The following is a 27,797-nucleotide window of genomic DNA, read 5'->3' as shown; positions in this document are numbered from 1 at the left end:
TTAACTACCCTACAACGTAAGTCTGAGGCTAGTTCAAGTTTGGGAACTAGTAGTACGAGGATTAGGGCAACTTCCTCTTCTCTTGTACCACTTCTCTTGTACTCCTCTAGCCTTGGAGACTAGAGGTGAGCATTTTTCGTGCAATGTTCCATCTTAGGTGTTTATCCACTGGCAAGTGTTTTGTTTATGAAGTCCTTAGATTCTTCAGTTGTAAAGTGAGGGAGAAAACAAAAATCTCTCAGATGTTTTCTAAAATTAAAAACTCTGCTTTTAAAGAATTCTTTCCTAATTTCCAGAACTGATTCAAGTTACCTGATAAAAGATTTTCCTAAACCATAAACAAACACATCCTTATTAGCAAATATGAGAAGTCACTATAGCAAAGGGATTAAGAGCATGGGCTCCTGGCCCTATCTAGGTTTAAATTCAATTCCTATCCTTCCTATCTGGTCATAGAAAAGTTTTAAAATATGTGGGCCTCAGTCTTTATTATAAAATTGGATTCCTATTCATACCTACATCTTAGGCTTATAGCAAGGTTGTATAAACAGTTATATGCCAATAAGTTAAGTGACCTGGACAAAATGGATGCATTCCTGGAAACCTATAATCTTCCAAAACTGAATCAAGAAAAAACTGACAACCTGAATAGACCAATATCAGTAACGAAATTGAAGTGATCAAAAACCTCCCAAAAGCGAAAATGAACATTTGGAGCTTCATCAAGATCAAAAGCTTCTGCACAGCAAAGGAAATAGTCAACAAAACAAAGAGGCAACCCACGAAATGGGAGAAGATATTAGCAAATGACAGTACACACAAAGGGCTGATATCCAGAATCTATAACGAACTCCTCAAACTTAACACACATAAAACAGACAATCATGTCAAAAAATGGGTAAAAGACATAAACAGATACTTCTCCAATGAAGACATACAACTGGCTAATAGACACATGAAAAAATTCATCATTACTAGCCATCAGGGAGATTCAAATCAAAACCACATTGAGATAGCACCTTACACCAGTCAGAATGGCCAAAATTAACAAGACAGTAAACAACACATGTTGAAGAGGATGTGGAGAAAGGGGAACCCTCTTACATTGTTGGTGGGAATGCAAGTTGGTGGTATGACCACTTTGGAAAACAGTGTGGAGATTCCTTAAGAAATTAAAAATAGAGCTACCCTATGATCCTGAAATTGCACTACTGGGTATTTACCACAAAGATATAGATGTAGTGAAAAGAAGGGCCATCTGTACCCCAATGTTCATAGCAGTAATGGCCACAGTCGCCAAACTGGAAAGAACCAAGATTTCCTTCAATGGACGAATGGATAAGGAAGATGTGGTCCATATATACAATGGAGTGTTATGCCTCCATCAGAAAGGATGAATACCCAACTTTTGTATCAACATGGATGGGACTGGAGGAGATTATGCTGAGTGAAATAAGTCAAGCAGAGAGAGTCAATTATCATACGGTTTTGCTTACTTGTGGAGCATAAGGAATAACACAGAGAAAATTGGGAGATAGGGAGGAGAACTGAGTTGGGGGAAATTGGAGGGGAAGACAAACCATGAGAGACTGTGAACTCTGAGAAACAAACTGAGAGTTTTGGAGGGGAGGGAGATGGATGTTGGGTGAGCCTGGTGATGGATATTAAGGAGGACAGGTATTGCATGGAGCACTGGGTGAGGTGCGTAAATGATGAATTTTGGAACACACACACACACAAAATTAAATTTTTTAAAAAGTGCTCTTTTTAAAGCACTGAAAACTCTAATCCCAAAACAGCAGTTATCTTTTAAACAACACATTCTTTTGTTTTGTTTTGTTTTCTAAATTTTATTTTACTTTATTTTAGTGTTCCAAAATTCATTGTTTATGCACCACACACACCCCCAAAAAAGTGCAAAGAAGTAAAGAAAAATAAGTTATATTTTCTTATAATAATAGGAGCTATTTATAACATACATTTCTAGATGTCAAGCATTGTGTTAAATACTTTACAATCATAATCTTTATATTTATAATAATACTGAGAATTAACATTAATATCCCAGGTTTACAGATAAGGAAAATGAAATTTAGAAACTAAGTGATTTGCCTAAGGGGAAGAGTGGTAGAATAAAGATTTTAAACCTGCAAAAAAAAAAATGCTTATGGAACACTTAACATCAGCTGAGGCACACACTGAGCTCTCAATAAATGAAAGCTATATATATAATTATTAACATTATTTTTCCACAGTGGATATTGCACAGAATTTGTATTTCAATATAGCCCCCATTTCCAGGCATACCCCAAAGGCAGGTATGAATGAGAAAATTTTGGCAGTTAGAAGAGAAAGTGACTATAGAGGACATGGGGCTGTGAGCAGAGATTATTCAATAAAAATGAAATTCTAGGTTCATTCTATCTTAGAGCTGACAGGGACCTTAACTACCTTCTAGGTCAACCCTCCATCCTTGTGGATCTGGAGAAAGGGGCCATGGTGGGGTAGAGTCTTGGCCTTGAAGGGTAGCAATTTATGAAGCATTAATGGGTGGGGTCCTATTAATGGATGTGACTGGGGTTGGGCTTTGACCTACAAATAGACTACTATTAATTCAGAATGAAAATAAAAGCCAATATAGGAGAAAGAAGATTTTGGATGGAGGAAGTCCCACATTGTCTTAACCATCAAACCAAATGTTAAGTGTCCTCCAATTCACCAGAATGGCTCCTGGAAGTAATCCATCTTGCATACTAAAAGGTGTTTCACCCATTGGAAAGTTCTGTCAGACACCCACAAGATTTATCACCTGTTACACAAAATTCCCCATACATTTCCTGTGCCAAAAACTGACTTTCAAAGTACACATGAGATAAAGGCCAATGAGAAGGGAGGATGCAGAATGAACTTAAGGTTGAGAGTAACACTCTCAGTGCCCCTCAGAGGAGAGCACTAGAAGGTATTCTTGGCTATGGGAAGACAGAGTGGGATACTGGTACCTGAGGCCAGAGACATGAGAAGTAATTGCCAGGTGTAGAAAGCAGATGTGGGAGAGTGTTGGAGGACAAACTGTAATCTCAATTTTATGTATTTCCAACCCCTGGCCTGTAATAATCTGCTGCTCTTTCAGAAGCAGAGGAGGATGCTAGGTAAAAGACTCTGAATCACTGTAGTAATGTAATTCTCTCAGGAACAGCCATAGTAATTTTTTGAGTCTGCTGAAACAAAATTTGGAGGCTAGAAGTCCAAACTCAAGGTATTAGCAGAATTGGTACCTTCTGAGGGCAGTGAGGGAGAATCTTTTTCCTCTCCAAGCTTCTGTTGACCTCAGACATTCTTGGCTTGCAGATGATGTTCTCCCTCTGTGACCTCACTTGATGTACTTTTTTTTTTTTAAATTTTTATTTATTTGACAGAGAGAGAGAAATCACAAGTAGGCAGAGAGGCAGACAGAGAGAGAGAGAGGGGGCTAGGAAGCAGGCTCCCTGCGGAGCAGAGAGCCCGATTTGGGACTCTATCCCACCACCCTGGGATCATGACCTGAGCTGAAGGCAGAGGCTTTAACCCACTGAGCCACCCAGGCACCCACTTGATGTACTTCTGTATGTGTCTGCCTCCATGTCCAAATCTCCCCTTTTCATAAGGACACAGTCTTATTAGATTAAGGCCCATCCCAATGACTTTATCTTAATTTGGTCATTTGCAGAGACCCTATTTCCAAATAAGTTCACATCCACAGTTACTAGAAATTAGGACATTAATACCTTTTGGAAGGAAACAGAGTTCAACCCATAATATAGCCCTTGCATTGCTCCTAACTCTGGCTAACATGAGGCATATACAAACTTTCCTTTGTTATTCAATTTCTTGAGTCTTCAGTGTTCTATCTCTTATTCAGAACTGTATGGCTTCCAGGCATATTCCCTACTGCCTTCTACCTGGAGAAGTATGGGTGGTCCCCATACCTCTCTGCAAGGCACTCTGTCTAGCAGAGAAAAGCCTTAAAGTTTTCTTCCTAGAGCCGTTGGCAAGCAGCTGTTGCATAGAGAAAATGTAGATCTGGGAGGAACCTCAGGGGTCATGTGGTCATAGGATAGAACAGTGAACTGTTCAAAGTCATTCTTGCTCAGGTACATAGCAGAACTAGTTACAAACTCAGTGTCCTTATTTGAAGGGCAGCACTCTTTCTATTCCACTTTTGACCAGCTCAGTATTATATCAGGCACTGTACAAGAGTCAAAGGAAGTATAATATTCCATTGAGTTAAAGATGTGCATTATTAGGGGCTCCTGGGTGGCTCAGTGGGTTAAAGCCTTTACCTTCGGCTCGGGTCATGATCCTAGAGTCCTGGGATCGAGCCCCAAATAGGGCTCTCTACTCAGCAGGGAGCCTGCTTCCTCCTCTCTCTCTCTCTGCCTGCCTCTCTGCCTACTTGTGATCTCTGTTTGTCAAATAAATAAAATCTTTTTAAAAAATAAAATAAATAAAAAATAAGAGTCACTTCTTTGAAAAACCTTCTCTAACTCCCTGAATAGGTCAAATTGGTTCCTTATAAGCTCTCAAAGTAACACGTATCTTTCCTTTGTAGCATTTGCTATGGATACATATAGTTATACATAAATTTGATCATTTGAGTAATACCAGTTTCTTCTATCAGACTTGAAGATCCTTGGGGATGGATGCCTGTCCATTGTGTCCCAGGACCTAGCATAAAGCCTGGTACATAGATGATGCCAATAAATATCTGTTGATGAATGAATGAATGATCAATCTATACTTATTTATAAAATATATCATGGTAGCTTTATGATTTGACCTTCATCTTGAAAAATGGTGGGCAATGAGCATAGAGAATATCACAGTCATTGGATCATGCAAACATGAAGTAAAATCCTAATTCTGTCTTCAGTGGAATAATTGAGATCATTAAATTAAATAATATATAAAACACCTATGCAGTATCTGGAATGCAGATAACAATAAATCACAGCCTTTTTTGTTAGTATTACATGCTTATCTCTAAGAGGCTGTTTGGGGGTAGGGGTCATGTTAAATCGGTACTTCTATACATGTGTAGTATCTTCTGCTGCCTCGTCCATAAATGTCCATTGACTGAATGCATGGCCTTTAAGGTTAAAGAAACATTTCTGGGATAAATACAGGAATGCTTTGTGTCTAGATCTACATCTAAGTAATAACTGTAAAAGTCACTTTTATGTTTTTTAAGAAATCATTTATGAATGGTAGGGAATCCTTCAGAATGGTAGGAAACTTTATCCCATCTCTCTCTCAGTGCAAATGTTCCTCATGTGGCACCTGTGATTCAGTAGCATTTTCAGTTTTGTCACCAGTCCATGGCTTAAGGGGGGAATGGAATGCCTAAATCAAATCATGGGGCAGGGCTTATTAATGCCATTGGCTTAGAATTCCCATTGTGGCCCCCAGGGCTATTCACAAGCTCTTGGCTCCTAGCTTCTTCATCGGACTATCATTTTTGGCTACAAGCCTCCTAATACAGAAAGTTTGACACTGTTTTTAAGTCAAGCAGAGAGGGACGCTTGGGTGGCTCAGTTGGTTGAGCAGCTGCCTTCGGCTCAGGTCATGATCCCAGGGTCCTGGGATCGAGTCCCACATCGGGCTCCTTGCTCGGCAAGGGAGCCTGCTTCTCCCTCTGCCTCTGCCTGCCTCTTTGTCTGCCTGTGCTCTCTCACTCTCTCTCCCTCTGTCTCTGGCAAATAAATAAATTAAGTCAAGCAGAGAAAGACAATTATCATATGGTTTCACTTACTTGTGGAACATAAGGAATAGCATGAAGGACATTAGGAGAAGGAAAGGAAAAATGAAGGGGGTGGGGAATCAGAAGGGGAGACAAGCCATGGACTCTGGGAAACAAACTGAAAGTTTTAGCGGGGAGGGGGGTGGAGGGCTTCGTGAGTCAGGTGATGGGTATTAAGGAGGGCATGTATTGCATGAGTACTGGGTGTTATATGCAAACAATGAATCATGGAACACTACATCAAACACTAATGATGTACTGTATGGTGACATGCATAATAAATAAATAAAATGTATTTTCTCTCATTATGCCTAAAATTTTGATGAGTCTTTTAAATTCATGAGTATTGGCATTTTTTCACCATAGAAACATTTTAATCTCTTTTTACCTTTTAGTTCCATTTTATAATACTATTTGTCTATGTATTATTTATCTATTCTCTTATCTTTGTGTATCTATTAGATAGTGTATCTATTCTCTTATCTCTAATTCTCTAAATATTCTTATAGTTTTGTTTTATTGTGTGTGAGTTAACTTTTCCTTTGAGATCATTGTAGATTTACATGCAGGTGTAAGAAAAATATAGAGATCTTATATACCCATTGTTCAGTTTTCTCCCATGGTAGTACCTTGCAAAAATATAATATATAATATAATATAATATAATATAGCATCACAGTTAGGATATTGACATTTTCTACATATACTGATTGTTCCGTTTTCTCCCGTGGTAGTATCTTGCAAAAATATAATATAGCATCACAGTTAGGATATTGACATTTCTACTGTTTTCCAATCTTACTCAGATTTCTCCAGTTATACTTGTATTCCTTGTGTGTGTATGCATACTTAGTTATTTGTAATTTTATTACATGCATTGGTCCATTTTCTACCTCCACAGTCAAGATACAAGAGTTCTATCACCACAAAGATCCCTGATGTTGTCCTTTTATAATCACACCTAACTCCTAACCATAGTCTTCACTTTGCTATTTTTCCTCTACATTACTTTCATATTTATCTACCACAGTACTGACTGGATTTTCTGCAATATCAATCCTGCTCTTCACTGCTTCCAGTATAAATGGTAATTCGACAGACATAGTCTTTTTTTCCCTCATCATTTTTTTTAAAATCTTATTTGTATCTCTTGTTTTCTTATTCCCTTTTCCTCTTGTAGCTGTTCTCACGTGAGCATAAAATTGAGTGGGAGCATGGGGAGTCATCTAATCCAGGGAGGCAAATTCTTAGAAAATATGCTGACAGATATATCTATATTTCATATACGGTAAGCTTATGGCCAAGGCACTTACGACTAATCAATTGGATGTGGCCTACAAAAGCAAATCTGTTTGCCATTCATGGCCTTTTCCAATCTTCCATGTCACAAATGAAGAAACTAAGGACAAGTATGAGAGAGTCTGTACCAAATTGTACAGGTAAGATTGGGAAATAGATCCATATCTGAAAATGAAATGGAAAACCAACGCCATTTGCATTCTTTTAGTTCCAAGTCTTTCCTTGGCCTCAGGGATGTTTTGCAACTAGGCTGGATGTAGGGTCCTTCTGGATGACAAAGAACTCTCAGGAGGGATCTGCTGATAAAGCTATTTTTCAAAAGTGTTATTGCCTGAAGAATTTACTGCCTAAATAAGGCAAATGAAGGAAAGACTTCCTCTTTATCCCACCTCTAGTTTTATTTATCTTATTTAAGACTTCTCCCCACCTTTCTCTTCAGCTAATCAATTCAATCTTTAAAAGCAAACAGGATCTAATCCAGCTATATGTAACTAACAATGCAAAATAGCACTAGTAAGAATGGGTTAAGGAAAGGCAATTTTCTATTTTATCACAAAGAATATGGCTATGTATTATAGACCTCACTTCAGAAGAGAGGCAGTATTATTTAGTGTCTAGGGCCATGCATACTGGATCCAGCTTCTGGCATTTGAAGTCCATCTCCAGCACTTTTTGATTTGTGACTTTGAGCAAGTTAGTTAAGCTTTTATTGCCTCAGCTTCTTTGTCTGTAAAATGGGGATTATAATATCAGTACCTACCTTACAACAATGTTGTATAGATTAAATAAGTCACATACACAAAGCACTTGGAAGGGTTCTTGGCATATAGTAAGTGATATATAAGTGTTTGCAATGGTTATTTCACCACACCCAGACGTAATGTACATAATGATCTTATGATGTAGATATTGCTTTTCCCATGAGGGAAATAAAAACTCAGGAAGTTACAGTACCAATTTTAAATAAAGCATAGAAAGCTAATATTTCCAACTTGGGGAAGCCATGGAACGCTTCTTAGAATAGGTGAATAAGTACATAGGGAAGGGAGGAGACCATTAAAATATGAATGGTTGAAAAAAAGAACAAAAGATGTCAAACCCTGGGTGTCAGGTTCTTCTGGGGAAGGATACCAGATGCATAAGACTTAGACCAGCAACACTGTATCATTCCTTACCTATTTATTGGGCATTAGTTTAATATACACCAGGATGTAATTATCATGAGGAACGTAAGACAGTAGAGAAAACATAACCCCAGCCTGAAATGTAAGTATTAAGAATTCTTCTAGGAGAGAAGAAATGGAGGGTAGAGATTGGTCATTTTCATGCCCTTTTATTATATTATTTTCTAATAAATTTCTTAGCACTGATCAGATGAAATTTTCCATAATGATCATACTTTGAGGTCCATTCCTATTACTGAAAATGTCATCAAAGTCTGTCCTCTCAATGATGGTGTCAGAATAGGGGTTGCAAGCTGAAATCCTATAGGAGCCAAAAGGGATAATAAACCAATGAGGCATTCTGGATATAAGTGCAGGAGCACTAGGAATGTAAAAGTTGAGGTGTAGACCACAGAAACCTGGGGAGCATACAGCCTGTATAAAAGGCACGCACTCTTCACTTGTAGTGGGTTATTGCCAGGTCTTTTTAAATCTTTGAAAGAATCCAGAAATCTGAGAATTTAATGTGAAAGCTCTTTATTTTTAAATACTGCATCAAATATTATAAACAAAACTAGGTGTGCCAAACGTGTCTGAGTGTCATTTTTTAGCACTTGGCAACCAGCTGGGAGCTCGAACAATCAATGATATACAGTGGATGCCGTTGTCTTTCCAGCTCTCTGAGAAAATCCAAAAGTCCTCCTCCCAGATACCCTCTACTCTATCCCCTTATGCCCACTGGCTCCCCAGACAATAAGCCAGACAACTTAAACCAAGAGTCTTACCGCCAAGGTATTGCTGCTGAGATTTTCAAGTTTCAAGTCCCTGGTTTAGAGTGAGTCATTTCAGATTCAATTAGTGGAGAGTTCCTCTGGGTTTGTCACTATTGGCAGAGGGGAAATGACTCAGACAGTGGAGTATGCAGTGCCTAATGGGTCCAGCATGTGAGGGCTTTTGAGATTGCTGGGTATAGTGCTCATGGTACCCAAAGGGAGCACAGAGGAGGGCTAGAGGTTGCAACATGCTCTCAGCTAAACTCACTGCTGGCTCTTTTCAACTAAAAAGAATTTGAGATATTTGCATCTGTCCTCGAACATAAAGTAGGTCCAGCTCCTCAAAGATATGTATTATTACAAGCACTCTGGTTCCTTCCCTAACCTTCTTTTCTTCTGTCTATTCAAACTGTGCATGCCCTTTGCATTTGGTATCACCAAGCTTTGCGGTTCTCCCAACCCCCTTTCTTGCTTCTATACCTTTGTAAATGCCTCTTTGCCTTCCTGGGATGCCTTTGGCGTTTATATTTTGCCTTTGTATTTCACAGTACCTTGTACATGGACAGGCAGTCAATAAGGGTTTACAGACCTGTATTGAATTGGAATACTACACAGCCCTGAAGTGACCACATTGTGACCTATCTCAGTTTTGTGGGCCAGACCTAAAATATGATTGACTCAGGCTCTGCCATCTAAGCCCTTCTGAGCTATCTGTGGGCATGAGTGGAGTGATTAGAGTAGAGAACACAGGAATACACAAATAATTGAAAAGCCAGTAGTTTCACCCCAGTGATATCATTCACTCAAATTCAGTAAACATTCTTTGAAAAAATACTTTGTCAGGTATTATTCTAAACACTTGGGATGTAGCAGTCAGGGAGAGGAATCTGTTCCCTGCTCTTTTAAAGCTTATATGTGGTAGGGGAGGAGAAGTAAATCAGTCAATATAAACATGAGAGTACCAGGTAATACTAAGTTCAATGAGAAAAATCCCATAATCTGATAGAGACAAAATAGGTGAGGTGGCATCTCAAACAGAGTAGCAGGCTTGGTCTTTCTAGAAAAGCATTGTTTGTGCTGAGACATAGCGATGAGGACTCAGCAATGCTGACAGGAAGAAAGAAAGAGCATTCTCATAGAGGAAACAGGAAATGCTAGGAGCTGGGAATGAATTCGGTGTGTTCCAGAATGAAAAGGGCCAGAATGGCTGGGGCAGCATTACAGAGGGCAAGAAATAAATTTTAAGAAGTAGTCAGGCCCAGAGAATGAGGGGCCCTATGAGACCACAATAAGGAATCTGAACTATTCTGAATGTGATAGCAAACCAGTTTTATACAACTTTCTGTCATGTTATGACTTTCCTCCACTTGGCCATGAGAGGAGGAGAAACAATGGAACAGAACAGCTGAGGCTGAGATGGAGTGCTGGATGGCCCTTTGCTTATGGACCCTGTTTCAGGCCAAAAGGCCTTTATTGTTAGGCATCAAGGCCTTGGCATTGCTATTAGGAACGTGTAGACTCCATGACGTGCACTATTGTTGAAACAATTAGACATAGGCAATGTCCTTTCTGATGCTACAGGGCTCTTTGGGGGTCTGTATTCTTCCTTTGCATATAAAATCTATGAGTATGTTGTTTCTCATACCTTAACATACATATGAAACATCTTAGCAGATCATAATACAATGCAGGTTCTGATTTGGTAGATTTCCTTTTCTTTCTTTCTTTCTTTTTCTTTTTTTCTTTTTTTTTTTTTTTAGCTGCTTGATGAATAAATCTATTATCTTTACCTGAAAAATCTTAATAGAAAAATATGGTTTGGTTTATTAGCTCTCAACAGCCCACTCCTGAGTGCTAGGAAGCTAGCCTTTTTCTGAGCTATGCAGTTTCTCTCCTGGGCAAGAGACATTTTGGGACGGTTCCACTTTTTTCCTTTTTACTTCTCTTTTAGGCTTCTTCTCATAGAATAGATTCTCTCATATAACAGTGTGAGCTTTCTTAAAAATGCTCTCCATTATGTCTGGAGTTACATTGTTTGTGTATTGAGAGAATTGTTTTTTATAAGTATTTCATCTTCTTCCATTAGGTATCACATATAATCTGCAACATTCTGACCCATGATGTGCTTCTATTGTAGTTCTGCATTAAATTCATTGCATTCTGAATCATAATCAGGGAATAATTTGGTACTGTGAGGGGTAGACAAGTCTCCATCCACAGCTCCCTTGAGTGCCCCAAAAACTTCATTTCCAGTAGTAGTTCTGGCAAGCCTTGCATCCAGATAGTGGGTGATGTCACCACATTGACCATCAATCTTCCCATATTGTATTCATCTCTGGTCACCTCCAGTTGGCCTTCATAGATCTTGTCCATGCCAAACATGTTGAGAAGCCTGTGGACCAGCAACATGCCCATACAATATGATGCATCATAATTTTTCAGGCCAACCTTCATGCCATACATTGGGAGTTCATAAGCATAAGCTGCACAGACTATCATATCTCCTTCTCTACAGGAATAAACAATCTGACAAATGACATCTCCTTTGATCATGCACTATCATCCTGTATTTAGGTGTGTTGTACTTATTTTTATCCTGAGTTACCAAGCATTTCTGAGTATAGTAATCTTTTACCCTCTCATCTTTTTCTAAATTTCACATGCTATCTCTTGAAGTAAGCCTTATTCTTGACCACTTTTAACTCTCATCCTGCAGAACAAAGACTAGTGTCTATGGCTTGCTATCGAGCAGCCAGGGTGTTGCATTTCAAGTAATCTCAGAAGTGATACTGAGGCATCATATAGTCAGTCAGATCATGCAGTCTGAGGACTACATTTTAAGAAGCCAGAACTAAGGCCCCTTTGACAAGGATGCAGTTGGATTCCTTCACCTGTCTCCAGTTTACCCATTCAGATTCAATCCCCTTGGTTCCAGAGCTGGAGTGACCTGATATAAAGGGAAGTAAAAGATGAAAAATATAAGTATAAGATGTATAAGATAAGAAGTATAAGATGCAATTTGAGGGGCACCTGGGTGGCTCTCACCTTTTAACCTAGGGTGGCACCTAGGTTAAAGCCTCTGCCTTCAGCTCAGGTCATGATCCCAGGGTCCTGGGATCGAACCCCGTGTAGGGCTCTCTACTCAGCGGGGGGCCTGCTTCCTCTCTCTTTCTCTCTCTGCCTACTTGTGATCTCTGTCTGTCAAATAAATAAATCAAATCTTAAAAAAAAAAAAGATGCAATTTGAAATCATACCTAGGCCCATGGGATCCTGAATTAAATAATGAGGTCAGATGGACCAAGTCAAATAAAAGTCCTATGCATATTAGGTAGTCACTCTATTTGCCCCTCCGAAGACACTAAGGTCATTTGTTCCAGAATCTCTTAGAAGACAGAAGGCAATTTGAAACCAAACCTGAACCCTGAGCACCTAGGGCTGGCCAGTGGGGCCAGCTGACCCTGATCAAATGGCACCCCACTTCTGTCTCCAGAGACACCAGTCTCCCCAGCCTGGCTCCTGCAAGGAAAGCTTTTTTTTTGTATTGCACAGGATATTAGCCACTTCCTTCTCTATAATTCATCCTTCCACTTTGCCATCTGGAATATTTCTCTTTTACAAGTGCCTAAGTTGTTACAGTTTGAGGCAGTTGAATCTTAAATTTGCCATTTTAGGTAATTTATTGTTTTTAATGCTTTCTTCCCTAAATTCAGAGTCTGTGGTTTGAAACAGACTCCAGTCAGGATTTCTGCTTCCTACTTGGATATCTGGTGGTCTGCCCTTTCCAGGTCTTCTCTGGATTTATTTTTCAGCTTCCCACTGGTGACTACCAAGGGTTTCTTCAAATCACTCCTCCCACTGAATCCCATTAGTTTCCACCATCCCATCACTGTCCTGAATGCCTTGGTCAGACCCCTTATGGTGGGAGCTAAGAGGTCTTACTGTGCCTAAAACATCTTTATACTGATATTCTAAATCCTGCTTTTAAAAACCTTTTGGGCTATAGTCATATAAACAATAGGTAGAAATAAGTACAAAGTAAACAATGAGATTTGAAGGGAAAGAAGCCTCACAATTTTGAATATTTACTATGTGTAAAAGTCTGAACTGATAGAATAAGAAACATCATTCCTACTGTGCAGATGAAGAAACCAAGGCTCCAAATAATTTTCCCAAGGGATCCTGAGTTACAAAGTGGTGAGGTCAAAACTTGTACAAGATCTAACTCAAAGCCCATGTGTTTGTCATCAGGTTAGTACTGGAGGATTAGGTGAAGAACAGGATACCGGGAAAAGGATGAAAACCACGTTCTGAGGGTATTCAGGGGTGGGATAATCGAGTATAAGTCAAATCAGGAAGCAGAATGGGCACAGAATTTCTAAAACAAAGTACCAGCTACTAGATAGAAGCTTTATGTTGAACTAACCTTGGCATTATCTCAAGATTTTATGAGCTTCTTATTTATGGAAAGAGCTGTACTTCTGATTTGGTTACCTTGAAGCTTGCAAATGAAAGTGAGTGGCAATAATCTGCTTTATGGAAATTTTGAGCAGGAGTGGGAGAAGATTAGTTGATCCCTGGAAATTTTTCCATGATTCTCTTTGAAGAGGCATGTTTAGCTATCAATACCCTAGTGGTTCTCAACCCTTGGGAGCTTTGGAATATTTAGTATATGTGGGCCCCATCCAAGACCAACTGTTGGGCTTCTAGCTGTGGGACCCTGGCATTTATGCTCTCTGAAACTATCCAGGACTGATGGGATGCCAGGGTTAAAACAACAGCCTCAGGATAAATGAACTTACTATTTTTCCTTGCTCTGAGAAGGACAGACTTAAAACACTGCACAGTTCTAAGGGGCAGAGGAGAATAGGGAAAGCTTTCTAGTGCTAGAAGTTGGAAACCTGAACTTTTGTCATTTGGAAGGAGAAAAAGACACATTTTAACCACTTTCCAATTTTGTCAAAGGACCATCCACCCAGAAATTCTCTTCATCTCATGTTTTGATGAGTCCAGCTTCCAGGGTTTAACCTTCATGGAATCAGGTTCCAGAGTGAGTTTGGTAACATCTGACACTCACTTAAAAAGCTCAATTTTAAAACTCACCACACTACATACAAGATCTGCTCTTTATCTAAAGCACTGGCAGCTAGGGAAAATGCTGCTTCGTTGATTTTAGACCCAGATAATCAAAGGGACAGACACAATAGTTATTTGTCCTGACCAAGCTGCTTAGGAAGCCATCAGGGAGCCAGAGCTAGGCTCTGTCCATCCTAGACTGTATTCTTGAAGTGGAGCAGCATTTAAGATGCTCCTGAAATGTGATGAGAAATATAATCATCCCAATAAAATTAACAGGGAATGCTGAAGGAAAACAGTCTGTGTACCCAGCTCAACCCAGCCTCATTATGGTGGCCTCATAATGGGGCATCATGGTTATAGTACCAACTTTTTAGCAAGCCTCTCTTTTTTTTGGAATTGCTGTAAGACCCCAAGATGAACTATAGCACACTAAATCAGAAATGAACTATAGAAGATGATGGAAATTTCAAAGCAAGATGACCCTCAGCTAGCATTCACTCTTTCTTAATTTGTCCTTGGTCTCTTTCTTGGGATGTATTACAACTCAGAAAAAATAAATAAATAAATAAATAAATAAATAAATGAACCAGATTCATGATAGCTAAATGAGGTTTTTGCCTAAGAAGAGGTATGGTCGATAGAGAGAGCATAAAAATCCCATAGAGTTGAACAAGACTTTTAGAGCTCGTCTAGGTTAGTGTATCCATCAGGATTGGGCAAGAAATGAAAATGTCTTCCCCATATCCCATGAGTTCATTTCATTGGTAGGATGTAATCCAAATACAAAACCTTAGCTACCCAAGTCTGAGAAATGTAATTTTTGTTCCTAACTATTCTAAATGGAAGGATGGTAAAAAGAAAGTTTAGAGAACCAATCCAAGGATTGCCCAAAACCAGCAATTTTCAACCTGTATACCATGGAATAGTGACATGTAGCTACATGTTGTTTTTTTAAGACTTATTTGAGAGAAAGAGAGCACATAGGAAGAAGGGCAGAGGAAGAAGAAGGGAGAATTTCAGGCAGACTTCTCACTGAGTTTGGAGTCCAACATGGGGTTCAATCCCAGGACCCGAGATGACAACCCGAGCAAAAACCAAGAGTTGGACGCTCAATCAACTGTATCACCCAGGTGTCCCCATGTTTTGTTTTGTTGTTTTTTTTTTTTTAAGAGATTTTGTTTTCAGATGAATTTGAGCCATCCTTGACAAAACAAAGCTGAATATGATTCTTTACTGAAATAGGCCTCAGGGTCTTCAACATCCATGTGGGCAACCCAGTTTTTCATATTTTAGGAAACATGAATTGGGTAAACACTTATCTAAGCCCATTTTTCAGATGAGAAAGCTGGAGTCCAGAGAGATTAAATAAGACACCTGAAGTTGAATAGCCAGTTCCAAACCAGAATCCATGTCCCTTAAGCAGCCAGGCATGTTCTCTGCTAGAAGAGAATGAAAAAGAGGTAGGGGTGGCAGACCAGCCAAAAAGAAGAAAGATGAAACTGACAGGAAGGTGAGAAGGGCTAGAAATCTAGAGGAAGAATATGCATCTATGTCTCTCCTAGTTACTGAGAGGAAAAAGTACAAATCACTCTGCATGTGTCCTGACTCAGATGCAGAGTGATTTCATTAAAGAGGTCGGAGCCCTGAACCCACTTCTCATCCCTTCCCACATGTGCCTAGAATATGTTAATGCTTTAGCCTCAATTAGTAACAGAGAAAACTGGTTCTGTGGAACATGTCATCTTTAAAAATAGAACCAGAGTCCAGTGGTTTCTAAATAGTCAGGAGAAGCTCTGTCTTCTGGTATCAGCTATTTATTTGTATTTCTGTTTCATAAAACACACCTTCTCTGGTCCTAGGCTTCCATTAGACGTCTGCTCTCCTGCCCCAGATGTGCTACACAGATTCCTGTCTTCTTGACTCAGACCCCTGGGAACAGGGCCAGTGGGCACTTTCTCCTCTGGTCCCTGCCAAGGTTGTCACTGTGGTGAGGATGTTGTGTTTGATAGTAATTCCTCCTTTAGATGTGCACTTAGGGAAAGGAAGGAAAAGAAGAAATATCTTTTTCAGCCGCTATGCCTCAGGGGCCACCTCTCTTTCTCTCAGCCAACCTGCACATTTGTTAATTCTTTTTAATAAAAATTTTAGTGTGCCAGTTCTTTCTGGTATATTTTGTCACTCACAAGAAGTAAATTGTAATTCTGAAATGATGCTGGGCAATCTGGTGATGTTATGGTGCCAAGTCTCTCCTCCACCCCTGTCTCTCTCTCTATCTCTATCTCTTTCACAAGCACTCTCTTCCTCAGGTAACAGACAGAAACCTAAGCTCAATCAGCAAAGCTGAAAAAGACTTAGGATTCTCTAGTAATGTAGCATTTCCTTTTCTGATAGACTTGATTTTAAATGAACCATTCTGGAAGTGAAGAACTCAGTAATTTGTGAAGCAATTTATACTATAAATAGCTATTTATCTCTATTAGTTAACACATGTTTGGCCACAAGTAATAGAAGAGCCCATTAAAACTGGCTTAAACCCCATCTCATACATACCCCACCCCCAAAAGGTAATTTACTGATCACCCAAAGGACAGTTAAGGAGTAGACCTACTTGCTATACTGTCGGATCCAGGAGCCAAAACGTTACCGGGACACAATTTCTCCCTCGCTACCCCTGCTCCCTGCTCACCCTCAGCAGACTTCTCTCAGCCAAGAGGTGCCCAGATGCCCCGGACTGACAGCCTCACAGCTCCCAGTCAGCAAAAAGAGAGTCTATCTTTCAGTTGCTCAAGCAGGTCTTTAGATGAGTTTCACTGTACCAAGTTCAACCATGTCCAGTCTCCAGAACCAGTCACTGACCAGAGCTGTTCATGGGATTGCCATGACCTGGGTCATGGGCCCACTTCTGGAGCCAGTAGTGAGGTGCTGTTACCAGGATGCCAGGCAATTATTGCTGGTCAGGAAAAAATACTCTCAGTTACACTCTATTTATGTATCATTCATTTATTCATTTTTGCAGAGATGAATTGAGGACTTGTTTTGTGCTGGAAACTAGGGATAAAATCCTGGATAACTTCTGTTTGTCCTTCATGATACAGCTGAAGAGTCAGCAATTTTATGATGAATTTCCTTCACTGACACCCCCCCAGCAGAACAAGGTATTCCCTCCTGATGCTCCTGCTTTTCTCAGTAAATACCTACCATAGCACACACTATTCAGATTTATACTGATGTCTCATCATCTTTCTCCCTAATTTACTGTGAGCTCCTGGAGGACAGGTCTTCTGTCTTATTTATTTTGGCCTCCCCAGATACCAACAGCAGGCACAAAGCACTCAAAAAACCTTTGCTGAATAAATATATAAGCGATGAGTTATTTAATTAGTGAATTAATACATGTGTTCCTTAGAGATTTTGGAAACTCTCAGGAGAAAAGAAATCCTTAAATAATTAACTGGAATACAGTGCAATCAATGGGACAACAGCTGTATGACCAGAGACCTGGGAAGCACAATGGAAGATGATGTGTAACAGAATTATTGAAAAAATTTAAGATATTTTTTGGCATTTCAAATCTAAATCTATCTCCCTATGACTTGTACCTGCATTTTTTAGTTTTTCATTTTTTGAATAACTCCAAATATGTTTATCTGTTTTTCTAGCATCTGGGACAATTCCTGACAACACATGAGGCACTTAATATTTCTAAGAGAAATCATTGTGTTTTCTCAGCTACATAACAGTATCAGTTGTATAAAGATAGGTATCTTATCGTACTATTGGATATTCTCTGATAATTGCTATTTCATTGTAAGAGTGAAAATACTCTCTTGTTGACAGTCCCCTGTGTTGGTATGTCTGCAATCCCAAAATCAAATTGAAAATTGGTTGTTTGGAACCTGAATTACATTTTTTTAGGTAAAATATGGTCAATGGTGCTTGCTTTCCAAGCTATTACTCACTAGCTGATTTGGTGGCTATTGGCGCTCACCTGGGACTCGGGAGTCAGAAGCCTCTAAGTAGTCCCAACCCTCATTTAAGGTGTAAGTTGGGTTCAGGCAGAACTGGGTCAAATCAGTCTCAGCCTCCTTTAACTGCTGATATCCCTCTTCCTTCCTCTACTGTCCTCTTCACCCATGGCCTTCTGCTGCACTAGGGCTTCCATAGCTATGGTGGCCTTAAAGATGCACCACTCAGAATTCCTACTGTGTCATTGTAACTATAATTGATAAACAGCCCCAGATGCTGTGCTTCAAATCTACAATGCCATCTGCTCTGAGGCTTTGCTTCCCTTGGGCTACTCTCACCCGATGATTGAGCACAAGATGGGTACTAAGGCAGGCCCATACTTATGAGGTGCTAGGTACATTGGCTCTAGGACTCTCCTTCAGCTTGGCCAAAAATGTCCTAGCTCTGTGCTATATTCAGAGACTCTGCCAACCCAGCTGCCTATCCTTCCTTCCCTCTGGCCTGCACAGGGTCAGCCCTGCACTGTGGTCAGATATCTCTTCTTACCTTCTCAAACTGCTCCTCTGCATCTCTTACAGACATTTTCTAGTGGATCTCTTGCATGTCTAATTCTGTCTTGGCCTCTGTTTCTTGAATGACCAGGAGTAACACATTCACGATCTTGAGATTGCACAAAGGAAGCATACAGCAGGGAGACTTCTTCAACCCCAATAACTGATGAGCATTTTCTTGCCTGTGGTACAGGAGAGAGTGGTTGGCCAGTGCATTAAGGAATTATTAATTCAAACAAGAGGAGTTGGACTTACCTAATGGAGCTGAAAAAGATCTGGGACTCTTATACTTGCAGTTAGCACCCAGTCTTCCTCAAGACCCTAAGGTCAGATAGATAATCTGCTCTTCCCGATTTCCTGACTTAAATTTCAGACTGTTTCTTATTTTTACTTTAGTAAAATAAGTATACTTATTTATACTTTAAAATTACTTTGAAGATTCATCTTGATCTGCTTTTACATGGAAATAAATGGGAGTAAAAAGAAAAGGTTTCCAGTGCAACTTTTTAATTTAAATTCAATTAGCCAACATATAGTACATCATTAGTTTTGATATAATGTTCAATGATTTCATTGGTTGTGTGTAACACCCTGTGCTCATCACATCGTGCCCCTTCTAAATACTCATCACCCAGTTACCCCATTCCCCCCACCTCCCTTTCCTCAACCCTCAGTTTGTTTTCCAGAGTCCAGAGTCTCTCATGGTTTGGCTCCCTCTCTGATTTCTTCCCATTCAGTTTTCCCTCCCTTCACCTATTCTCCTCTGCACTATGTCTTATATTCCACATATGAGTGAAACCGTATAATAATTGTCTTTCTCTGCTTGACTTATTTCACTTAGCATAATCTCCTCTAGTCCCATCCATGTCCTTTCTCTTAAATGGTAGGTATTCATCCTTTCTGAAGGCTAAGTAATATTGCATTGTGTATATGAACCACATCTTCTTTATCCATTTATCTGTTGAAGAACATCTCAGCTCCTCCTGCAGTTTAGTTATTGTGGACATTGCTGCTATGAACATTGGTGTGAATGTGCCCCTTCTTTTCACTACATCTGTATCTTTGAGGTAAATATCTAGTAGTGCAATTGCTGGGCCTAGGGTAGCTCTACTTTTAACTTCTTGAGGGCCCTCCATACTATTGTCCAGAGTGGCTGCACAGCTTGCATTCCCACCAACAGTGTAACAGGGTTCCCCTTTCTCCACATCTTCACCAACATTTGTTGTTTCTTGCCTTATTAATCTTAGCCATTCTAACTAGTGTAAGGGGGTATCTCAATTGCACCAAAAACCGTAAGATGGTTAGGAATAAATCTAACTAAAGAAGGTAAAGGATCTGTGCTCTAGAAACTACAGAACACTTATGAAAGAAATTGAAGAAGACACACAGTGGTGGAAAACACTCCATGCTTATGGATTAGAAGAATAAACATTGTTAAAATGTCTATCTTGCCCAGAGCAATCTACACTTTCAGTGCAATCCCTATAAAAATATCATTGACATTTTTTTAGAGCTAGAACAAACAATCCTAAAATTTATATGAAACCAGAAAAGATCCTGAATCACCAGGGGAATGTCGAAAAAGAATACCAATGTGAGGGGCATCACAATGTCTGACTTCAAGCTATGTTACAAAGCTGTGACCATCACGAGAACATGGTACTGGCACAAAAACAGACACATAGATCCATGAATCAGAATAGAGAGCCCAGAAATGGCTCAGCTCTATGTTCAAGCAATCTTTGACAAAGCAGGGAAGAATATCCAATGGAAAAAAGATAGTCTCTTCAATAAATGGTGTTGGGAAAATTGGACAGCCACATGCAGAAAGATGAAACTGGACCATTCTCTTACACCATACACAAAGATAAATTCAAAATGGTTGAAAGACCTCAATGTGAGACAGGAGTCAATCAAAATCCTAGAGGAGAACACAGGCAGTAACCTCTTCGACGTCAGCCGTGGCAACTTCTTGCAAGACACGTCTCTAAAGGCAAGGGAAACAAAAGCAAAAATGAACTATTGGGACTTCATTAAGATAAAAAGTTTCTGCACAGCAAAGGAAATAGTCAACAAGGCTAAAAGGCAACCTACGGAATAGTAGAAGATATTTGCAAATGACATAACAAATAAAGGATGGGTATCCAAGATCTATAAAGAACTTATCAAACTCACACCCCAAAAATAAATAATCCAGCCAAGAAATAAGCAGAAGACATGAACAGACACTTCTCCAAAAGAAGAAATATAAATGTCCAACAGACACATGAAAAAGTGTTCCACGTCACTTGCCATCAGGGAAGTACAAATCCAGTGCAATTTTTATGAGTTTCTGTCCCTTCACCTCCCAACAACACTATGCATACAGTCCTGTCAGACTGAGACATTGGACATGTCAGGTGAATAACCTGGATCCTTTTTACACAATTTTGTCTGTTCCTTATACGTCTGTTCAGTATTTAATAGGAATGGAAAAAATAATAAGAGTAAATGCTTTCTTATGTTTAAGATAAAGAAATATTTTCCATGTACATACTACACATGATTTTTGAACTAGACAATTTCTTGAGGAGGCATATTAAACTCTTTAAATGTAGACATTTTAAGAAGCCATCCCCAGAAAAGACCACATACAGCATCATGAATTTTTCAGTTTCAGAATTTCAGCAGGCTGGTTGGTTACACAGAACTCTCAGAGGGCCAGTCTCAAAGTTAGTGGTGAAGGCTTGTATGCACCATGTACTGCCACCAAAAATAATATCAACAGAGAGAGGTTGGCAGCAATAGGGAGTGTTTAACTGCAGCCAAACCAGTTTATGCCTCACCAGTTTTGTTAACCATCGTGTGTGGAGAGCTGAGTTAACTGGATCCCTACTCTAGTTTTATGCCAATAACATTTTGGGAGCCCCTCTTGACTGGTGCTCTGGACAGCTGCCTAGTAGCTCACCCATTAATCTGGCCTGTATCATTCTTAGCCTGGGGTATAGAATGGCCTCAGACTGAAATACCATGTCATGTCTCTGAAAAGCCCCCAGAAAGCCTGAGTGCCATCTGGCCAGAGGAAGACTGGGGAGAGGGGAACCTGGTAGAGACAGATAAAAGAATTTGGTGCTGGTCATGTACCTGGAAGGGTGAAAGAGAGCTGTGGCAGGAAATCACAGGTTTTTCTCACCATCTGAGAAGGAATGTCTTCAGTGAAAGAAGGGAGGGGGTAGAGGTTTTCAGTTTTGCCATTCCTCCCGCCCCCAAGAACATTTGGCAAAGTCTGGAGACTTCTTTTGGGTTGTCACAACTGGTGGAGAGGTGCTATTGGCATCTAGTGGGTAGAGACCAGAGATGCTGCTAAACATCCTATAATGTGTGGAATAGTCCCCAGAACGAAGAATTATCTGGTCCAAAAGATCAGTAATGCTGAGTCTGAGAAACCCTGCTAGACCCAGGCTTACCTCTAGTCCTGGGCTAGGATAATTTATGAATCTTTTATTTCCTTTCTCTAATAAAAGCTTTCCTACAAATCTTCCTTTGCTTCAACCTTGGTTTACCTTCTTCTTGTCTGAGTCCTGTAGCACCTAGAGTATGTTCCACACCTTTATTCCATACTGGTGGAGAGCAGGAGGGGCCGGAAGCTGGGATGGAGGGGAAGGCAGGGAGCTTTGATACAAGGTACTCCCCATCTTCCCTGTCTGGGCCTTTCATTTGTACCCTGAGGCATTCACAGGAAGGGAAAGCCTTACAGACTAACAAGGAGATGGCTCAAGAATTAGTGACATCCAGATTTGTGCAGAGGAAGGAGAGTTTCCAGAAAAAATAAGTTTCCTTATTAACACTTACATGGGAGAGGGTGTGCGTGTGGTATGCTTATGTCCTATTTATCTAAATAATGTTTCCATGAAGTCAGAAACCTTACCCTATGTTCTGACTATCCATAAATGCATAACAAACCACCCCTAAATTAGCAGCTTAAAGCAATGTATTAGTATCTCTCACAGTTCTTGAGTTGGCTGGGCTCAGCCAGGTAGTTCTTGCTTAGACATCTCACATGTGGTTATAATCAGATGGTGGTCAAGGCTAGTCATCTGAAGGCTCGACTGGCCTGGATGTCCCAGACAGCTCACTAATACTGGCTGCATTTATTGTTGGCTCTCAGCTTAGAACTCAGCTGAGGCTCCACCTGGAATGTCTACCTGTGACCTCTCCATGTGGGACAGACTTCTTAGAGCATGGCAGCTGTCCTCTAAGAGGGAGCATATGGAAGAGCAAACTGCAAATCTTTTTGTGACCTAGCCTCAGAAATCTCAGATTTCAGATGGTTAGAATAAAGTCACTGAGGCAGATTCAAGAAGAGGGAAATTAGACAACTTCATTTGACATGAAGAGTACATGCACACAGGGAGGGAAAGGATTGATTCTTGCCATTTTTGACTGTTTACCACTTCCTACTCTTTGAAGTCTCCCTCCCAACCCCAAACAAAAGGGCCCAGCATAATGCTGTGCCATGTAGGTGAGAACCAGTATAGAGTAGTGGTTAAGACCATAGGTGTATAGAGGCAGGGAGACTTGGGTTTGAGTCTGGGGTTTTCCACTTACCATCTGTGGATCTTGGGCAATTTGTCTAACCTGTCTGAGTCTCTTTTGCCTCGTTTGTGAAAGGGTGTTAATAAGTACCTCCCTTCTTTGCACCTGTTTGGGGTGTGGGAGAGGATGCTGATCTCAATTAATTCCTTTGGCTTTCTAGCTTCTGTTTAGGTTCAGTCAATGAAGGATCCAGCAGGAGACTGAAGGGCACAAGGCAAGAGAGTTTGAAATATTTATTCCCAATGGAATGCTGCAGTTCTGTCATTATCTGTGATACTCCATGACCACAGCTTCTGCAGGGCAACTCACCATCCTGGCTCCAGCTGTCACTGCTTCCTCCCCTTGCCTCTTCAGGCCTAGGGGTAAAAATGGCTTCTCATTGTAGCTTTGCTTGGGTGCCTTAACATCTTGCCTTGGTCCCTTTAACTCCACCATGCACAGGAAAATAATTCCCTCTGTAAACTATCCCAACATTTCACTGAAGTATGATTCAAGAAAACCAGCAGTTACCTCCTAACGTCTTAAGGGCTACATCCACCAGTGGTTTCCTATTGGTCTCAGGGTGGAGCCCAAGCTCTTCTTCACAAGGGCTCCATAGCCCTGCTAGATCTAGACCCTGCTTGCCTCTCTAGCCCCACTGGGCTGTTTGTCTCCTCTGCATCTAGTACCCTGCCCTTAAGTTAGTTTTTACAATGCTCGTTCCCATTGAATGTGCCTTTAAGCCTTCCTGGAAATCCTGTCCTCATTATTCCACTTCCCTTGCAGAGTTCACTCAACTTACCCTCAGCTCAAATGCTCCTTGCTTGGGAAAATCTCCACAAATCACTAGATTGGGCATTTTATTTGTTTCTTAAATTTCCTTCATATTTATATCACAATTTATGCATTTGTTTGATCAGACTGTCTCTCCTACTAGACTATAACAGGCAGGGGATTGAAACAGAAAGTAGAAAAATAGTTGCCAGGGACTGGGAAGTGGAGGAAATAGAGCTAGTCAAAGGGTACAGATTTGAAGTATAAGATGAATAAGGTGTGGGGGCACCTAGGTGGCTCAGTGGTTTAAGCCTTTGCCTTCAGCTCAGGTCATGATCTCAGGGTCTTGGGATCGAGCCCTGCATCGGGCTCTCTGCTCAGCAGGGAGCCTCCTCCCCCCCCCCATCTCTCTGCCTGCTGCTCTGCCTACTTGTGATCTCTCTCTGTGTCACATAAATAAATAAAGTCTTTTAAAAAATGAGTAAGGTCTGAAGATTGAATGTATAACATAGTTGCTCTAGTTGATAATACTATGTTATATAATGGAAATTTGCTAAGAGAATAGAACTTGAATGTTCTTGCCAAAAAAAAAGGGGGGGGGGAGGAAATACATGAGGTGATGGGCCTGTTAATTAACTCACTAGGGGAATCCTTTCACAATGTGTATGTTTATCAAATCATCACATTGTACACTTTAAACATCTTACAATTTTATTTGTCCATTATACCTCAGTAAAAGGCAGGGGAATAGGCACCATGTCAATTTTGGCTCACTTTTACATCCCCAACATCTAGCCTGGTACCCTGGCACATTTAGAATTTTTTAATCAATACATATAATCCAAAATTCCAGATCTTACCACAGGAGGTTAGAAAAAATGAGTTGGTGCTTCCAAGGTCATTTTAAGAAATTAGATGCCATGTTGAGGACTTGAGTCACCAGATTTCCTACGACTTAAATTGCCCCTCTGCACCTTCAATTCCTTTTGGATATTTTTAGAAACCATGTGTCCAAACAAAGCTCTGCAAGGAAAATTTATACCCCCCCACCACCACCACCACGTGTGTGGTATGCAGCAGAGCAGAAAAACAATCAGAAAAGCACTTGATGAAGGAGAAAACAGCAGAATGTGAGTCCCTGGGCAAAGCATCTTGGAGAAGCCAGCCCAACAGCTGCTTGCATTAAAAATGATTGCTTTATATTTACGGCGGACGGGCAACAATAAGCAGTTTATAGCCTATAATCTAACACAAATGACTTGGGAAAATAGTCTTAATAGATAGTTCAGCTGAGTGTCCCAGGGCGTTAGGAAGCCCAGCAGGGAACACTCAGAGTTGGCCTTCATTGATCCAACAAAACCTCACTGACTGGCTGCATGTTAAACCATTTCGCTGTACAATTTTATATTCTCCCACTTAAGGAGACTCTGCAGAAGACCCATCAAACTCAGGGGCACAGACTCTACTAGATACTCATCCCCCAGAGTTCCCACTGGCTTCTTAGAAACTAAACCCTCCTCCCTGGGCTGCATCAAGCCAGAGAAAATGAAGCGTGACCTTGTAAAATATCAGTTCCTGGCTATTTTTCCCCTAATTGTGGGGATGTTATCATGGCAGAAGAAAAATATCATTTTTCTGCCCTCCATTCTGGAAAATGATATCCATCTGTGGGAGTGCTGAGCAGGCACAATTGCTGTGGCCAGGCATGGTATCAGACTGACAGGCTGAGTAACAGTTTGGTTTTTATGAGGGGTCAGCTAGAAGAAAGGAAGTAGGTTCCAGGGGATTTGTGTTCTCACTGCCCTTTCTTCTCTCCCTCTCACCGGTGCCTTGGGCCTTCTTGCTGTGCAGTGGCGCCTAATTGAGCCCGGAACACCATCTTATATCATTGGTTCCTGTATTGTACACACATATTCCTAACCAGACTGCATGCTCCTCAAGGTCAGGTCAGAGTATCTGACCTGAGTCAGACCTCTTAGTCTCTCCTGGACCTCATTAAGACAACCGTTTTACTAGAAAGCATCTACTTCCTGCTAGAAAAATATCAGTTCCATCTACAAGAAAGAGCACAGCCTCCCACCTCCTAACCGTGGGTAATATTTTGTGTTACACCAATCCCCCCACCTATGTTAAATTGGTCTGACCTATATTCCCATTTCTCTTTCCTCTTAATAGTTAAGAACTTAAGATCCAATAGCAGGAATTAGTGGCCAGCATTCCAGCACTCACAGTGCTGTGATCTTTGGGGAGTTATTTAATCTCTCAGAACCTCAGTATTCTTATCTGTAAGATGTGGCTAACAATGATACTTACCTCACAGCCTTGTTGCAAAGACCAAGTGTAATATGTACAGCATGTTCATGTTGTTTGCACAGCGCATCCACATAGATAGCATCAGTCAGTGTCAGCTTCTTGCTATAGTCTGGATGTTTGTGTCCTTTCAGAATTCAATTTTTCAAATCCCAGTGGCCAATGTAATGATATTTGGAGGTGGAGCCTTTGGGAAGTTGATAGGATTCTGAGGGTAGGGCTCTCATGAATGGGGTTAATGCTGTTGTAAGAGACTCCACAGGCGTGCCTGGGTGACTCAGTTGGTTGAGCATTGAGCTCTTGGTTCTTGGTGTTGGCTCAGGTCATGATCTCAGGGGTCATGGCATGGAGTAGCATCGGGCTCTGCACTCAGTGGAGAGTCTGCTTGAGGATTCTCTCTGCCCGTCCCCATGTCTCAAATAAATAAATCTTTAAAAATATATAAATAATAAAATAAATAAAAGAGACTCCACAGAGCTTCCTCACCCCTTCCAACATGTGAGGACAGAGTGAGACGGTGACAGCTATGAACCAGAAAGAGCCCTCACAAGAGTGTGACCATGCAGGGGCCTTGATCTTGGGCTTCCCAGTCTCCAGAACTGTGAGCAATAAATTTCTGTTTATAATCTACCCATTCTGTGTTATTTTCTTAACAGCAGCTAAATGAAGTAAAATATGAATTCTCTCCCTTCCCTTCTTTTCATTCATTTTATGAGGGTAATCTCATCATGGCCTACAAATATTTACAGATTTTTTTTTTTTTTAAGAAGTAGAAGTTTTCTACTAGAAAGGATTCCCTTAATGGGGACCAAGAAAGACAAGGAGGTCTGAGACACGGACCTGACCTGCAGGAGCTTGTAGTTCAGTTAGTGATAAATGTGTGCAATACAGGAACCAACAATACAAGACAGTGAGCTCTGAGTCCACAGCACAAAGAGCAGATACTCTGAGCACAAAAAGAATAGCTCCATAAGCTTGGGAAATCTTATCAGAGAAGCAGGGTCTTTAAATTCTCAGAAAAATTAACAGGAGAAGTACTCTGGTCTGGAAAATGATATCAGTAAAAATCTTTAGGTAAGAAATAGAAAGTTCAAAGGACAACAAATAGATCATAGGACTGAATTGCCCTGCGTGTGTTTGGCCAGTAGTGAAACATGTGGCTATAGGAAGTCTTTTCTCCAGGAACCATAGCCCCATGGGTGTTTTTACACATGAAGTTGGGCTATTCAAAGTCACAGAATAACACAGTATCTTCCTGGAGCTTCAACTTTCTTGAAAATTAAATTTCAAATACATCATGTTTACATTAAAATAAATCCAGATATAATGTGCAGCAGACTAAAAAATTCACATGAAAATCAGGATAAAGAAAGAGAATTTACAGATGCTATGCATTTTATTTATTTATTTATTTATTTTATTTGAAGGAGAGTGAGAGCGTGAGAGGGGAGAGGTCAGAGGGAGAAGCAGACTCTCCACCAAGCAGGGAGGCCAACGTTGGGATTCGATCCGAGGACTCCAGATCATGACCTGAACTGAAGGCAGTTGCTTAAC

General features: G+C 40.5%; 1 pseudogene; it reads right to left on the bottom strand.

Moving 5' to 3' along the window:
* Window positions 1–8,758: 8,758 nt before the first annotated feature.
* Window positions 8,759–27,797, bottom strand: part of LOC131831889 (large ribosomal subunit protein uL18-like) — a 50,651-nt pseudogene continuing 31,612 nt past the window's right edge.

The sequence above is a fragment of the Mustela lutreola genome, chromosome 5, assembly GCF_030435805.1.
Source record: "Mustela lutreola isolate mMusLut2 chromosome 5, mMusLut2.pri, whole genome shotgun sequence".
Classification (NCBI taxonomy): Eukaryota; Metazoa; Chordata; class Mammalia; order Carnivora; family Mustelidae; genus Mustela; species Mustela lutreola.
This window is presented reverse-complemented; position numbering and strand designations above follow the sequence as displayed.